A 17,740-nucleotide genomic window follows, 5' to 3' on the forward strand; every position below is an offset into this window, starting at 1 on the left:
ATTCACACAGTAAACCCAGCTTCTGCTAACTTTTCCTTGAAGGATTACTCAGGGGCTTTCTGAGTGCGTTGGTACAAATGCATAATGAGAATGAGCACGGATTTGAAAATGAATGATGTTGTGCTATTGCTAGCCTATCATCTACATGCTGAATATTAATGCAGCTATAGAAAGAGATTTACTGTGCATACATATTTCCAGTGTATGCACAGAATCACCTAACTAAAATCATAATATAATCTAACGATAACTAAGGGGACTTGAGCAGCTCCATTTATCTGCTGTAAGGTTGCTTACAGTGGCAGGCAATATTTTGTATGGGAAGTTTAGGGGTTTCTGTTCATAGATGGTAGTTAGTGATGGTACTTGGATTTCCCAGGAGCTTTAACTGGTTAATACCAGTAATTGTCTTTAGACAAAGACACAGGTTCTCTGTCTTCCTAGTTTGGTGTGTTCTCCTTTGAGCAGTGGAAATTAAGCAGAACCAGCTCATACCTCCTATGCTTTTAGGAAGGAGCAATGGCTCCAAGCAGCAAATTAATAGTTATTGGCAGTGCGAAATATAACACATATACACATATCTGGTTTTGAGATGCCCTGATTTCTAATTATGCCATATGTGGTACCTTTAAAAAGAAAAATTGAGGTACTGGTATTCATATCTTGATAAATTCCCTATTTCACACATATCTGCTTCATATTCCCATCCTGAATTTATGATACACTTTCAAAAAAGGTGCTTAAAGTATATAAAAATGATAAAACAATTAAAATGGATAGCATTTATGAATTTGAGGATTTTTGAAAGCATATGGAAATTTGAATATCACAGACAATTCCAAGACTCCATCAAATTTATGATTTTGTTCGTTGTTAAGTGTGATTTTCTTTTTCTGCTCTTGTAGGTTTCAGTGTATGTATATTATTGTCAGTTTTGGGTTGATAGATCTTGCTAAGATAGATCTTGCTAAGAAAGCTAAGGAAAAAAAAGAAAAGCAATATTCTTTCTGAAAATTTATTTTATATTTTTCATGTTAATGTGTTGTACTCATCAAAGTTGAGAAGGAAATGCCTACTCAAATATTTGTAATAGAATAATGCCCCATTAAATCTGATCAGCAGACTTTTATGGATTCTCTAATATATTCTTAGCATGGTAGTAAAGAAAAGAAACCTTTTGAAAGAGGAAAAAAAAGAGAAAGTAAATGAAAAAAATTTCATCTGTGGACACTTTATAAGTTGAAAAATTTTGCATTATGAGTTTTTTTTAGAATGATGAATAAAATGTGTAAGAGAAAGTGCTCATATATTGCTACTTGGCTTTTACTCCACCAAAATGATTTCTGAAAGCTGTGCAGAGGGAGAATTTTTATGTTAAACCATCTATACTATGAGACCTTTATTTTCCTATACACTGAGGGCAAGGAGGAGAATACAACTCTGATGAAAGACCAAGACACTTCTCTTCCAGCGCCATTGCCAAGAACAGGAATAAACCTACCTTGAGAAATAGTATTGCAACAGTTGAAGATCTCAGAATAGCCTGAAGTGCAAGGTGTTGTCTTTGATTATGGTGCTTTTGATCCAGTTGTAGAGGACCAGCAGGTTTGGAAAGTCATTTTATTTATGAATTTTAATCCTCAGTATCCAACAAATTTGCTTATGGACACAGTTTTCATCTGTAGTTTAGGCTCCTTAGCTATTTTTCTACTACCTTTGGGGAGAGTCATTCCTTCTACCTCAGTCTTGTAGAGATCAATTTTATTTAAAAAGTAAATTAATTTCCAAGTATAGTTAAGGCAGTGGTTCTCAGCCAAGAGACTTTTGCTTCCTAGGGGACATTTGGCAGTGTCCAGAGACAATTTTTTGATTTTCGAGGGGAGGGGTGATGATGCTGACATCTGGTGGGTAGAGGTCAGGGATTCAATTGAACATCCTACAAATGCATGGGACAACGCCAACCAACCCTGACAACAAAGAAGAATCCAGCCCAAAATTTTAACAGTTCTGAGGTTGAGAATCCATGAGTTAATGTAATGCTGTATTTAAAAATATATAAAGAATGCAACTCAGTACTTTACCACAGTAGACACTTAATTTTTGCTTATGTAAAGTCAAAATGTATGTCTCTGATCAGTGGTCAGATTTCCTTCAAACAGGGATTTAGAGACCCAGGCTCCCTCCACCTTGTGGCTCTGCATCATTAATACATGGTATCCAAATATGCTGGAGGAGAGTGTATGAGGGATTGCACTTGGGAGATTTTTATGGACTAAATTTATGCCCATGTACATTTGACCTGGACTCAGTCACATGGCCACACCTAACTGCAGGAAAGGCTGGAAATTATGCATTTAGCTAAGTACCCGAGAGGAAAAGGAAATGGGTTTAGTAAACAGCAAGCCACTCTCTGCCACACTCCGTATTTTTCCCTACCAAATATTAATTTCTATTCAAATGAATATTCTTCCTTTCATTTTCAGACCTTTAAAAATTATAGTTTGATATAAAATTTTTTCTGCTTAACTTTATGTCATTTGCAGTTTTGATAGCATGTCACAGCTCTTAAAGCATTTTCACATACATTATCTTTCTTGATCTTCATGAGAATTATGTGAGTTGAAAAGGAAATAGTATTTATTGAATGTTTACCCTGTGCTCAAGAATTTATCTATACTATCTCATTTAATTCTTACAATAATCCTATGTTATAGATATTATCCTTATTTTGCATGAAAAAATTGGGCTTAAAGAGGTTAAGGGTCTTGGTAGAAATGCCAAATCCTGTGATTTGTTGCCTCCTGTGAGGTAATTATCAGATATTATTAGCTTCCTTTTTCAGCTAAGGAACTCACATCTCAGATACTTACCCAGGGTTACACAATTATAAAGTGGCAAAGCCAGGACATGAACTCCTCTCTTCCATTCTCAACCTTGTGCTTTTTCCCTGACTACACTTTTCCAGGTGTACTTTATTTCACCAACCAAGTCAGTCAACAAAGCATTAAATTTTCTCCTGAAAGGATCAGCCTTTCTAGAAACTTATTCAGTATATCCCCTCAGGGCTGAAAATAACCCATGAATAATTGTTATTTAAGCTTGGGTCATACAGTATAATGCAGATATCAGGTAAACCTGGATCCAAATCTTCACTCTAATGGCTTATTAGATAGGCGGTGCTCAGCAATTCCCTTAACCTCTCTAAGCCTCAATTTCCTCATCTGCCCATCTCATCTGCCCATAAAGTGGAGATAAAATGCCCATCTCTCAAGAATGGCTCAGGATGAGATATACACTTGTGTAAAGTAATTCACACAGTATTTGCTTGGTATGTACAGGTGCTCAAGAAATGTTCATTCCTTTCTCCCCTTCTTCATCCATTGTAGTGGACATTTGTGGGTTTTCAGCCTCATGGCATTCTTTTTTTTGATAAAGACACCCCCATATCTATTTTGGACATCTTCTCTTCCCCATTGTGCGTAGTATTGATGGGGATGTAAATCAAGATTCCCTTTTCTCCTTTAGCTATGGGGTGGGCCCAGGACCCAAGTTGGGGCAATCAGTCTTTTTCTCCTATGACTCTGAATCTTGAGTGTAGTGATATAAGGACAGAAAAAAAAAAAAAAGAAAAAAAGGTTAATGTTCATTCATTTGAGGGGCAGGTTTCTATGGAGTTTCTTAGAGCTGCCTTTTCTTTTCCAAACCTGTTTTTTCAGCCATGCAGTAGGTTCTCTATACAGCTGTATCTTTCCATTGTATTCTTTTTCTACTAAAGTTAACCAGAATGAGTTTCCTTTGCTTGCAACCAAAGAACCCAACAAACTTACCCAACTATATGGTGATTAAATTTTTTAAATCCTTGACAACAATGTCAAAAGGCACTAATTGCAGAAGCTTGATAAAGACTAGATCTATTACAGATGTAAGTTTTTCCTCAATATAATAGACCTGTTTAGAAGGATATTAAATTAGTGCAATTGGATTGTTTTTAAACCATAATCTTGTAGAAATAGATAGATTTTTGAGGATCATTCATTAATATTTATCCAAGTATGACTTTCCAGAACCTGTGCAAATTGATTAATACAAAGAAAACTTAGACTTGTTCCCTGACCTTAAGGAATTTTTAGTCATAGTAGTCTAGGTCTAACAGATGAGTTTTCTCCATAATTAAGGCAAAAAATATCTGTTTTATTGGCTCTGAAATTGTGGGTCCTGAAATTATGTGGATTGGCAGTCTCTCTCCCCACAAATTAACGCAATAAATGATCCTGGGCAGCCATCTTAGAGATATGAAGTGTTCTTGCCTGCATAGAATGTTCCAGGCTGAGAACCCCCGACAATTCTTCCTTGATGCGGTGGCTTGCTTTGGAGGCCCTGTAGGATAGAGCATGCATAGCGATCCAAGGAGATATTTTACAGTAAAATTCCCCTAGGAGGCTCTGTTTTCAAGCCTCACAGGCTTCAAAGCCAGTGTGTGAGGGGCTCTGGAATGGCTCTGGGGGAATGTTTCATGCGGATGAAATGCCTCCTCCACACTTTGCTACTCCTAATTATTAAACTGGCAGTCTCTTCACACCAGCACTCACTTTCTGGGGTGAATGGCTAGAGCAGGAAGGTTGGAAAAGATGATCTGTTGGTGCTGGGAAACAATGCCTTCTACCCAAGAATGTAGAGAGCAAACAAAACAAACATTTCTATTTGATGAGCTTATTCTAGTCCTATCATATTATGAGTCTTTAGTGCATACTGTATACAATTAGACTTACCAAGGGATACTTTCCACGCCTTGTGCAAATCCCAGAACCAGACTGTAAAAGAGTGAATGCATTCCTTTATGGCTGGTAAAATCAAATGTCTACTCATTGGCAGGGCCATTCTAGTGAGGACTCTATTGATATAATTATGGGAAGTCACTTTTTTTTTTTTTGGCAGTACACGGGCCTCTCACTGTTGTGGCCTCTCCTGTTGCGGAGCACAGCCTCCGGACGCGCAGGCTCAGCGGCCATGGCTCACGGGCCCAGCCGCTCCGCGGCATGTGGGATCTTCCCAGACCGGGGCACGAACCCGTGTTCCCTGCATCGGCAGGCGGACTCTCAACCACTGCGCCATCAGGGAAGCCCGGGAAGTCACTTTTGAAGCTGAAATTTGATATGCAGAGGTAAGGTAGAAGGGCCTTAATAGACTAGAATTATTTTTCAATCAGCCAGAAGTTGGTTGAGTGCCTACTATATGCAAGGCATGTGTACTCTGTCTAAGAAGACAGTTGTGATTACTGTCAAGCTGATTAAAATATGGCTGATGAGCCATTTTCTCTATATATGTTGTACCTATAGACATAAACATTTGAACAACTAGCATCAAATAAGTCATTAAACTGCCTTCTAACCACACAGGCCTTTCTGTTCGTGGGAGATGCCACATCTCTTTTCACCATAGGGTCTTCATAAATGCTAATTCTTACTCATTTATTTAATTTTTACTGAGTGATTTCTTTGTGTCAGGGGCGCAAGACTGGTTCTCATGGAACTTACTTTCTAGTTGGGAGAAATAGACACAAACAAGTAAAAAAATCATCAAGCACTGATAATTGCTATAAAGGAACAGGTGAACTGTGATATGGTAGACGGTGACTGGTGGAGTTGGTGTGGAGCTGCACTCCATACAATGGATGGGGTTTCTTGGAACAAACAATTTTGAACTGGGATCCAGATGCTGGAACCAGTTATGTGAAGAGCTTGCATAAGAGCATTCCAGGCAGAGGGAATAGCAAATGCAAAAGTGTCACAAGCCAGAGACAAACTTGACATGTTTAAAAAAGAGAGAGAAGGGGCTTCCCTGGTGGCACAGTGGTTGAGAGTCCGCTTGCCGATGCAGGAGACACGGGTTCGTGCCCCGGTCCGGGAAGATCCCACATGCCGTGGAGCGGCTGGGCCCGTGAGCCATGGCCGCTGAGCCTGCGCGTCTGGAGCCTGTGCTCCGCAACGGGAGAGGCCACAACAGTGAGAGGCCCACATACCAAAAAAAAAAAAAAAGAGAGAGAAGATTAGGGGACTGGAGAAGGGTGACTGTGGGGGGCGGGTGGCGAGGCAGGGGATACTGATAAGAGACAAAGTCATGAAGGAAGCAGGGACAGATCTTAGGGTTTCACAGGTCATGACAAAAAGTTTGCTGCTCTTCTGCCTGGAATGACTTGGCGCTTACTCTCTGCTTAAATCAGGCTTCCCCTCCTTAGCTCAAATGCCTCCTGCCCATGGAAGCCTTCTCTCATGCCCCAGTCTAGGATACAGCCCTCCATTATTTGCTGTCACAACACAATGTACTTCTGTTTTGCTGTACTTGTTACAGTTGAAGGTAAATAATCATTCATGTAATTATTTGTTTTATATCTTTTCTCCAAACTAAACTGTATGTTTCTTGAGGGTAGATATTGGCTTATCTGTTTCACAGCAATGAGAGAATTAAATTTTTTGGTAAACACTTACATTTTTAGCATTTGCGATAGGCAGGGCATGTAGAAGATGCTCTGTAAATATAAATACATATATATATGGAATGAAAGAATGACTTAGTGTAGCTTTTTTATATATAAATTTATTTATTTTATTTATTTTTGGCTGCATTGGGTCTTCGTTGCTGCACGTGGGCTTTCTCTAGTTGCAACAACTGAGGGCTTCTCTTGGTTGTGGTGTGCGGGCTTCTCACTGCGGTGGCTTCTCTTGTTGTGGAGCATGGGCTCTAGGCGTGTGGGCTTCAGTAGTTGTGGCACACGGGCTCAGTAGTTGTGGCTCTTGGGCTCTACAGTGCAGGCTCAGTAGCTGTGGTGCACGGGCTTAGTTGCTCCACAGCATGTGGAATCTTCCTGGACCAGAGCTCGAATCCGTGTCTCCTACATTGGCAGGCAGATTCTTAACCACTGCACCACCAGGGAAGCCATAGTGTAGTTTTTTATCCATTCCCTTCCAGGCACTTGCTCTACCCAAATATGCAGCAATGCACTTTGTCCATGAGGATGCAGAAGGTTCCATGAGATGTGCTATGGGAGAGTGTGTCCTATCCAGAGGTTTGAATCAAAGCTGGAGTTGGTGAACAGTGGCTATATTATTTTCTTAAAATCTTTAATCACATGTTTTCAGTTCTAAGTGAGAGTGAGGTGTCTTCTTCTCTAACACTTTTTTCTTTTCAAATTCCTTTCCTCCTTTCCCCCTAAATCAGCAAGGGGTGTGGCCGGTACTAAAGAACTAGAATGTGAAAGGTGGGGATCATGGAGAAGGTTCACTTCAGTTCTTTATTTTTTTTCCCATTGCAAGTCACGATTTGGGCCATATTATAGATAAAAGCTCATTAACTGTATTAACATTTACACTATGGTATCAGATATGACACCCCTGTACACATCTAGGAGTCATGCTGAATAGCCAAGTTAATTAGATTCAGAAAGAAATTTGTGTTTCATCCTGTGGGGTCTGTTCATGGGACATGGACAGGATTTGCTGACGATACTGTGGTTTGTCTTGGATTGTCCAGTAATGGGTCAAGAGGCAAAGTTACCAAGAATGAACACTAGACCTAGAATCAAAGACCCGGTTTTAACGCCAAGCTTTGTTGGAGTTATGCAAGTTAATATGCAAATACGCAAGTTGAGTGTTTGGACTATTAGTTTTATAACTGTAAAAGAGGGTAATATTTACCTCACAGGATCACTAGGAGGATTAAATGAGATCTCCAAAGAATAGCTGCTGGTCCACAGTAAGAGTTCAGACACAAATATTTGCTGAACAAATATTATACTTTCCAATGCATTATTTTTTTCCTGATTGATCATGAGCTAGAGTTCTTTCCATTCATTCATTCAATAAATACTTATATTTGCTTAAAAAGTTTCAGAAACTGGTTTTCAAGACACATTTTGGGAAGTATATTTCTGGATTGGAAAAGAGTAAGTTACTGAAGTCATGGAATGATAATAACAACAATTACTATTTATCGTGAGCCAAGGACTGGGAAAATGCTTTTTCTATATGACCTCATTTACTCCTATTATAGTTTCAGAGAGAGTAACTAAGTTTCCAAGGTGATCCAGCTATTATGTTGAGGGGCCAGGATTTTAAGCTAATTGGCTGGACTCCAAAGCTTATGTTCTTAACAGTTATCATAAGTAGCCTCCTTCATGGGATTGTTGTGAGGATCAAATGATATAATATATGAACATGCTTTATAGCACTAATAAAGCACTGTGTAAGTGGTCCTTTATTATCATTAGTATCATTAGAAGTGATTGATCTGATGGTATTACCCAGGGTCAGCTATGCTTCTGGGGGTAGCCAAGTACCAGCTCTATATGCACTTGAAAACTCTATTATTTAAATTAAGTTTTTGCCTTTGTTTTTGTCAGAGGACTGAAGTTTTCTTTTCTCCCTGCCTGACCTTTCCAAATTAGATTTGTTGATGGGATGGATGGATGACAAGTGGCTCTTCTGTATCATTTTGGAGGATGCCCACTCAGTGCCATGTGGCTGGGTCCGTGAGCCATGGCCGCTGAGCCTGCGCATCCGGAGCCTGTGCTCCGCAATGGGAGAGGACACAACAGTGAGAGGCCCGTGTACTGCAAAAAAAAAAAAAAAAAAAAAAAATCACCCTATTCAGAATTCTCCCAAACCAGGACACAGCAGCTTCATAAAAATCAGGTGATATAGAACTGACCATATTCTCATTTTAGAGGAGAGGGGAAAAAATCTAAAATGTAATTTTCAGTTCTCTGTGTTCTAAGCACCATCTTTCCCACCAATCCCCTGCTAACATCTTATTGGCATTCAACTTAAAAATGCATTTCCATTTTACATAATGGATTAATCACAACATAGATTTTTTTCTAATTCATGTCCTCAGGACATATGGAATATCTGTTATCTAAGAAAATGTTTATTTGTTTTGTACTATTGTCTAGTAAGCGTATTATAAGTTCAGGCTCTGTGTGTGTGATTGTATAGATAATGTGTCACATTAAAACCAGAGAAAATCATCTACTAAATTATTCCTTTACACGCAGCAGATCAATCTGGTCCCTTATATCCACCAAAGAAACACAAACAGCACTGGAACATCCTCAGAGTGGTTTATGCCCTTGACAGGTCAATCAGAGGGTAGCTGAAACTGAAGAAGTCATATGCCACAGTGCCAGTGGAAATGAAAATTATACCACTCATATTAATGAGTGTATTTCCAAAGGGACTATTTACTGGCATTAGAAGTCTCTAAGCAGATGCCTCTGAACTTAAAATACCCTTAATTCCTAAGGATTGTCTTGTAATTAATTTACCCAGATAGACTCAATGAGGAGAATGCAGGGCAAAGCATCATATAGCTCAGCAGTTTGCAAACTTCAGGGAACACGAAGATAAATAATTTGATGTTTTTAAACATCTAAATTCATTTCCCTCATAACAGAATCAGGAACAGCATACAGTAAAGAAAAGCACTTTCCAATGTTATAATCCAATCTCCTTTAAAAAAAAAATCCAGCTACTGTAACAGGAAGGACTCCATGCAGCTGACATCAAAAGCATATCAGCCATACTTTGGTTACGGCTTTTATTCCTATTAAGTTGCCAGTCTGTAAACATCTCACTGAATGTGGGAAGCTGTCCTGACTGTTTTAGTTATACACACAGTGCTGTACAGCAACAAACTGTTTTAACATACCTCTCATGAAAACAGCTTGTATTTCATGAAAACAGCCAAATCTCACGTGACCACTGACAGCTGTAGTTTTCTAGTATTAAGGGGTATAATTTTTAAAACGCTCAGATTTTTTGAGGTTTTGGTGCAAATTTGATAAAATGACTATCTCTGGAAGTTAAATATAGTGGTGTGCCATTTGGTTGAGCTGGTACACCAATGGGGGGGGGGGGTACATCAAATACCGGTCAGCTTTTTGTTTTTTTCCGGAAGCTAAGGTTTTGGACTCATTTGGATCAGAGTCACAATCTGGATCTCCCCTTGACCTTAGGTAAACTTCTTAACATGTGTAGGCCTCAGTTTAATTACTTAATAAAAGAAAATGAAGATTATGATAATGACAGGTGGTATTTGAAGAATGATGCAGTAATGTACATGTTCTGTCTAAAATAGTGCTTGGCACTTACTTAATAAATGGCCGTTTTTATTATTACTGTTTGCTTTTACACTAGGACACCTTATTCATTTATTTTATTCCTTTAAAAGATATTTTTCATGCAGATGGATAAAGAAGGTGTGGTGTATATTTACAGTGGAGCACTACTCAGCCATAAAAAGAAATTTGCCATTTGCAACAACATGGATGGACTTGGGGGGCATTATGCTGAGTGAGATAAGTCAGATAGAGAAAGACAAATACTGTATGGTATCACTTATACGTGGAATCTAAAAAATAAAACAAACTAGTGGATAGAACAAAAAAGAGACAGATTCACAGATATAGAGGACAAACTAGTGGTTACCAGTGGGGAGAGGGGAGAGGAAGAGGGGCAAGATAGGGGTAGGGGATTAAAAGGCACAAGCTACTATGTATAAAATAAATAAGCTACAAGGATATATTGTATAGCACAGGGAATATAGCCAATAATTTATAATAACTATAAATGGAGTATAATCTTTTAAAAAAAGGTATTTGTCATGTGCTTACTCTGTGCCTTGCACTGTATGGGCATTTTCACATATCTCATCTGTGTTCATCTTCACTACAACCTCACAAGTAGGTTTCCTCATCACCATTTTATAGATGAGAACACTGAAGACAGAAGGGTTCAGGAATTTTCTCAAGTTCACACATCTAGTCAAGGATGTAGCCAGACTTGACAGCCAGGTCCATCTTTAATAAATATGAATTTGTGTTTATTAGGAATTAAGCACCCAACTAGGTACTGGGAAGACTGAGATTAATGAGACATGCCTTCGCTCCCCCAAACATCACATTCTGTTTGGGGGTGAGGAGGGAAGAGACAAGCACCAACGAAGCCAGACCGTGACGAAGTCTATCCTTGTGGTATAAAAGAGATGTGAAGGAGACCCAAGGAGTGTCAATTACTGTGACTGGGAAAACTGGCAGGGAGAGCACAGAGGAGGTGACTTTTGAGCTGAGTCTGGAAGAATGAATGAGATTTTAACATGTTAAGAAGAGTATTCCAGGTAGAGGGGATTTGCTGTGCATTTCTAAGCTACAATACACACTCTAGTAGTGACGACATTAGATTATTAATACTCAGTGGTATACCAAGAGGGCAGGGTTTGGGAATAGTCATGGTATTTGCTTCCTGGTGCTGCCATTACAAAGTACCACAAACTGGGTGGTTTAAACAAGAGAAATGTATTGTCTCGTGGTCCTGGAGGCTAGACATCTGAAATCAAGGTGTTGGCAGGGTTAGTTCCTTCTGGAGGCACTGAGGGAGAACCTGTCCCATGCCTCTCTCCTAGCTTCAGGCAGTTGCTGGCAATCCTTGATGTTCCTTGGCTTCTAGATGTACCTGCCCCTGTCATCCCATGGTGCTCTCTCTTTTTTGTCTACCCCTGTGTCTCTTTTCCTCTTCTTCATTCGGAGAAGTAAGACACCATTAAGAAAATGAGGACACCAGTCATTGGATTAAGGGCCCACTCTACTCTAGTATGTCCTCATCTTAACTAGTTATATCTGCAACAACCCTATTTCCAAATAGGGTCACATTCTGAGGTTCTGAGAAGGACCTGAACTTCCCAGGGGGAATACTCTTCAACCCCAGTTGAATTGTTGGTACATGGTGATAATAAGTAGACTAAGATGTGTTCAGGTTTTTAAATTCTCTACAGGTAATGCTTGTACCTGGTGTAGACCACTCTCACTGTCCATCCCCTCTCCTTGGTATACCATTGTTAATATAATCTTACTTATTCTAATAAAATACAGTAGTCCCCTCTTATCTGTGGTTTCACTTTTTGTGGTTTCAGTTACCTACAGTCAACCATGGTCTGAAAATATTGAATGGAAAATTCCAGAAATAAACAATCCTTAAGTTTTAAATTGGGCACTGTTCTGAGTAGTGTGATGAAATCTCATGTCTTTCCACTCCATCCTGCCCAGGATCTCCAGCCATCGACATCGTCTGCTTCTGACATCCAACCATGGACATCATCATGGCTGTATGAAGCAGATGACTATGGTTTCAGGCATCCTTTGGGGTCTTGGAACATATCCCCCGAGGATAAGGGGGGAACTAGTGTATGTTGTCATATGCATTTTATTTTCCCTGGAACACTACAGAATTTGTTTCTGAAGGCAGGTACTATGTTTCATTCATTTTTAAGTTTACCATGGCACTTAGTAGTTATTCAAGAAATGTTTGTTAAACTAAACTGTTGACCTGGAAGTTTGATGACTATTACCCTACCCAAATTATGAGAATTAATTCCTTGAATCCCTACTTCACATCTATAATGAAGATATTAAAGGTAATTGGAGTCCTATAGCTATAGCTGATATATTTTTTAACATCTTTATTGGAGTATAATTGCTTTACAATGGTGTGTTAGTTTCTGCTTTATATCAAAGTGAACTATAGCTGATATTTTAAGATGAAAAATAATCCTATTTCATCCTATGAGATTAGGCTCTTGTATCAATAAAATGCAGAGCTATTTCTAACACTATTTTAAGTTCTAGTTTGTGCTGCATTAAGGGAAATATTTTCTCAACCAAGTAATATAAAGAAAATGGTGCCTTATTGAAAGAAAAAGGTGTGTTACAACACCTTTATATAATTATGTTATTGTAACATAAGATTATTATATTTTGAAGTAGACGCTATAAAGCACAAATTAGAGAGAACTTACTTTCCTCAGGAAAGCTCAAGGTTTATTTGTTTAAAACCATGCTGTAATTTTTTGTAAAGGCTGTTTGTTTGATATCATTTGGAAAGTGATTGAAGAAAATAAGAAATATTCATTCATTTATCAAATATTTTATTGAATTTCTTACTATGTGTCAGTTTCTATTCCATATTCTTGGGATTTCTTTATTGTCGATTTTTACATAGTCATGTAAGAGTTTGCAGCTGATAAATGTGCCAAATGAAGAAGAAAATCTCCATCCTGAGGAATTTATAATTCAGAAAGTCAAACCCCAAAGAAACTGTCACTTTGAAGATATCAGGATATTTCCAGTCCTTGTTTTTTCTTCTTTTGACTTTCCGTGACAGGTCAGATATGGCAGAGTAATTTGAAAGTGTGAGGGCACTTATGATGAGAAGCTTATCATGCTAATGACAATTTTGGGGCATTCCACACTGTGTGGAGGAAAATGTTAGATATTAGAGACAGTGTACTGAACAGTTTATATATCTTACATTTTAATGCTGATGGGTTTATGTAAATGGCTATTATAACAGTATGTCTCATTTATGTGGATACTATAAAAATATTTTTGTGGACATGTTCAAAATAACTTTGAAGTTAGAAATTTGTAGCTTTGTTGTCAAACTCAGCCTGAAATAACCTGATTTCATAATTTTCTGAGCTCTGCCTCGTCTGATCAGGAAAGATCCATAGAGAATTCTGCTTAATTGACTGTTTGGGGACAGAATCACAAGGTGGTTCAGCATTTCCTTGGGTAAAATGTATGTTGGAAGGGACATCTGGTCTAAGTAGTTTTGCTTCCATCCCCACCTCCAAAAGGAAGATGGCTTCAGACTAAGTCACCTTTTGCCTGTGAGGATGAGTTTTGCCACAGGGAGTAGCATCTGTTTTAGTGTTCATATAAATTATTTAGATTAACCTCATGCTTTCTCTAGGTCTTCAAATTAAATTTCAAGTAAATTACTAAAAATTCATAAGAATTCCTGTAGTCTTTATTACTGTGCAAAACCTGGGCTGAGAACACTTCTTCTCTGTGTCCTAGTGCCTAGCATAGGGGCTGCGTGGGAGAACCCAGTGTGGAGTGAAATATAGGTCGATTTCCCTTGACTTCTAAGATGTTCTGCCTCATCTTGCAGCAGATATGCCTCCCTGACATTTTTGTGTAGGTAGATATGTTGTGTGTTGAACAATATTTTAAATAGACTAGCTATTTGAGGCAAATGTACACTGACTTATTTGGTGGGACAACCACTCAGTCATACATCCATATAATAACCTTACATGGACTTCTCGGTAAATCACGTACTGTCTCACTCCAGTTTCTTCATCTGGGAAATGAAGGTTGAATTTTGATGGCTCCTGAGGTTCTTTCACCACTAAAATCCTTTCATCAAAATTTAACTTTTTATCTAATAGCCTATATTAAATTATAGTTTCTGTAATTAGCATCACAGTTTGTCTTGAAAGAATTTTGAGTCTCAAGATTTTCAAGTACATTGTAGTGATTATGAATACATATTTTGGAGTTGGACAAGCCTGGGTTCAAATCTTGACTCCGTATTTATCAAAAGCAAGTTGCCATACCTCTATCAGACTCACTTTTCTCATCTGTAAGTGGGGGTAATAATATCTACTTTATAGAGCTGTTGTCAGGATTAAATGAGATTATGTACATACGCACCTAAGACAATACCTGGAACAGGTAGCTATTTTTCTTGGTAAGCACACTGGAATTGAAATCATGATGAAGAAAAACACTATAAATATATTTTTTAAATTTCAGATTGAAGATAATGACTGCAGGAAAAGATTAAATAACTTTATTTATTAAGCTGTACTTCATATTTGCTAGAACTCTCTCATCTGGGTAAGAAAATGTCCATGGAGATAAGAACAGCCGTTACACATCAGAATGGCACTTGGATTGATAAACCATCCCTTGCTGTTGCACTCTTCAAATTAGCAAATGAAAGAGCATCTTTTGGCAATGAGGTGATATTTATAAATTAAATTTATTGATACACATGGTCTTGGTTATTATTTTAATCTTCCTCTCTAGGTATTTTGTAAGAAAATATAAGTCTTGTGTTTACTTCTGTTTGTTAATGCTTTGATAAATCAGACATTTTTAGTATTCTATCAATGGCAAAAGTCTAATTACCTTATTGTATTCTGATTTATTTCTTTCCTTACTTTCTTTGCATCTGCAGCCCAACAAATGGGTCTCTGAAGAGATATATGTCATGATACAGTGTCAGTGAAATTAATCCTGATCAATTTTAAAGTTCACATTTTTATTTGATGACTTTCAGGGGAATCACTAAAACTGAGATTGACTTGGTCTCTTCTTTTGTTGGTTAAATATTGTTGTTTGAAAGCGGTGGAGCCAGAATGAAGAAAAGGGCCCTTCTTGTGCTCTCAACTCTGTTCCATTTCCAAAGAAAAGCTGCAGCAATTCCTCTTGTCTATGTATAAAATGAGGCTAATAGGTCAAAAAGAACACAGAGGCTCTAACGGGCTTATAAATTTGGCATCTCATCAAGGCAAGAAGCCTAATTCTATCCAAAATGAGAGAATTTTGAGTGCTATTGAAAACCTAGTCCTTTCAGTTGCTCCAAACGTTTTTATTTTTCACCGTAATTAAATTGTTGTCCCACGTCTGTGTGGTGTTTTACAGCTAACATCTTGTCTGATCCTCTCGACTACTCAGAGAGGTAGCTGGGTGGCTCTCACCTTCCCCTATTCTCTGGTAGGGAGACTAGGACTCAAAGAAGGTCATTTGACCAAAATCACACAGCTAATACAATTTAGAGCGAGGATCTCTGATAGAGGGTTACATGTTCCTCATTTGAAAAACAAGAGTTTTCACCCAAGTAAAGAAGAATATTGAGACTACATACTGTTTAATAATAAAGATAATTAAAAATGAAATTCTGGATAATATTTAGTGCTTATTTTCCATGCAAGAACATTTAAAATCCCTTATATAATTTGACACATAATTTTAAAGTTCAAGTACAAAGGACACAGCCTACAGTTGATTGAGAAAAACAAAGGGCATAGGGAAGGAATTTCTGTTTTCTTCCACAATTGAACCTTGCCGAGATTTCTACATGGCTAATATAAAATATATCTGTGTATAGCCTTCCTACTGTTTATAATGATTTTTATCCTTTTATGCACCACTCATGTATTTCTTATTTTTGTAATGCTGTTTTTCTTTGTTCTGTATTTATTCACATAAAATAATTCCAAAAAAAGCAAAGAAATCTGATGTCTCCAGAACAATCTATCACATGGTATAGGAAAGCATCACGTCCAAATATGTGTTGTTACTCAACATTGCCAAAGCATATTTAAACACGTTCTTAAAAATTCTTGATTTTCATTTTAAACTTTATTTCATGCTAAGCATAAATAAATATTGAAGGAAATGGTCATTACGTAATGCAACAAATATTTGAAAATAATATAAATTTGGTGATGACCAGCATTTGATATGCAAAACTGGGTTCATTTATAGGGTGAGGGGAGAAATCTAAAAAGCACAGATATTTAGATTTTTTTACTTTCAAGTTTAAGAAGCTAGGTAAAGAAATGTTTCTATTACCACTGTCAGAACACCCTAATTATTTAGAACCACACCACTTTCTCTGCAGATCTCCCCTCCAGCATAACTACCAAAAATCAAATCTTGAGGGAACTTTGGCTAACTTTAAATCACATAGCTCATTGTTCTTGGAGCAAACGGATTTGATTTTTTCGCCCATTTTTTTAAATCCTTAATGTCAAGCAAACATTTATTTCAGGTGCAAAGCCTCAGGATTTGTTAGTGAAAACAGTGGCTGTGCTGTGCTAGCGCTTGCTGCCCACTAAGTGGGTGGGAAAAGGGTGTTGTGACCCTCTTACCCTTCCCACCAGTCTCCCTAACAGCTTTGGCCTTCGGGTCAGCTCAATTTCCCCTCCACTGAGTGGCCATTATGGTGCCTGCTCCGTGATAAATGCTTTTTGTAAGAGACTGCATTGCCGGCAGCTAGCACTAGGGAAGTCTGCCACCCGGGCCAGCCAGCCAAACTAACATGCTAGCCCGAGATGGGCCCGTAACCTAGCAACGTGCCTGGCCTCACCAAAATGAATAGACCCACAAACAAAAATGAAAAGGAGATAAAACGAGTAAAAGTACAAGGGGCCAGGAGGTTAATATTCCTCTATCAAATAACTTCGTTTTGGAGAATAGCATTTTAAACTTTTTTTTCAAAGCCTAAGGTGGAGACATGTATTGGAAATTAAATTTGGCCACATTTGTATTTTTTTCAATATTTTCTTTTATGCAGAATTTTCTGTCCCTCTCTCGCCATAATTTTCTAACTTTCTCTTTAAGTGGAAGGAGAAGCAGCAATGGAAGGGAATACAAGATGGATATATAATAAATATTTCACTTTTCCTACATCATCTTGCTGTGTGGCTTTGAGCATGTAGCTTGAGTTCTCTGTTGCCCAATTTCCTCGTCAATAAAAGAAGGTGGCAGAGGTAATTTATTAAATACAATGAGATGGTGAGGTGTAATGTTTTTTTAATGCCAGCAAAAGACTTCTATTTTCCTTAAATTTGAACACAGCCAACTCCTACACTACAATTTAAGATGTTATAGATTAGTGAAGATTGTGCTCAATTAAATAAATGCTTTTAGTTTTGAGGTTCAGGGTTGCTCCCAAATTATTAGGCCATTTTGATATTGTGTGTGTGTCTGAGTGTGTAATTTTGAGCCTCTACTATGCACCAGGTACTGTACAAGACCCTTTAAAAATACATACCAGTGTTTGTTAGTGTTAAAAATGAATGGATGAGTCCAGATTCATTCAAAAAAGTTGTTTCA

The 17,740-nt window shown here is 38.0% G+C and overlaps 1 long non-coding RNA gene across 1 annotated transcript in view; it reads left to right on the plus strand.

Moving 5' to 3' along the window:
* The window catches only part of LOC132516150 (uncharacterized), a 62,758-nt gene extending 47,914 nt beyond the window's left edge, over positions 1–14,844 (plus strand). Inside the window, exon 3 of the long non-coding RNA XR_009539269.1 lies at positions 14,648–14,844. This is a non-coding gene — a long non-coding RNA (uncharacterized LOC132516150). The remainder of the gene's footprint in view (positions 1–14,647) is intronic.
* Positions 14,845–17,740: the final 2,896 nt, after the last annotated feature.

This window comes from Lagenorhynchus albirostris, chromosome 2 (assembly GCF_949774975.1).
Source record: "Lagenorhynchus albirostris chromosome 2, mLagAlb1.1, whole genome shotgun sequence".
Taxonomy (NCBI): Eukaryota; Metazoa; Chordata; class Mammalia; order Artiodactyla; family Delphinidae; genus Lagenorhynchus; species Lagenorhynchus albirostris.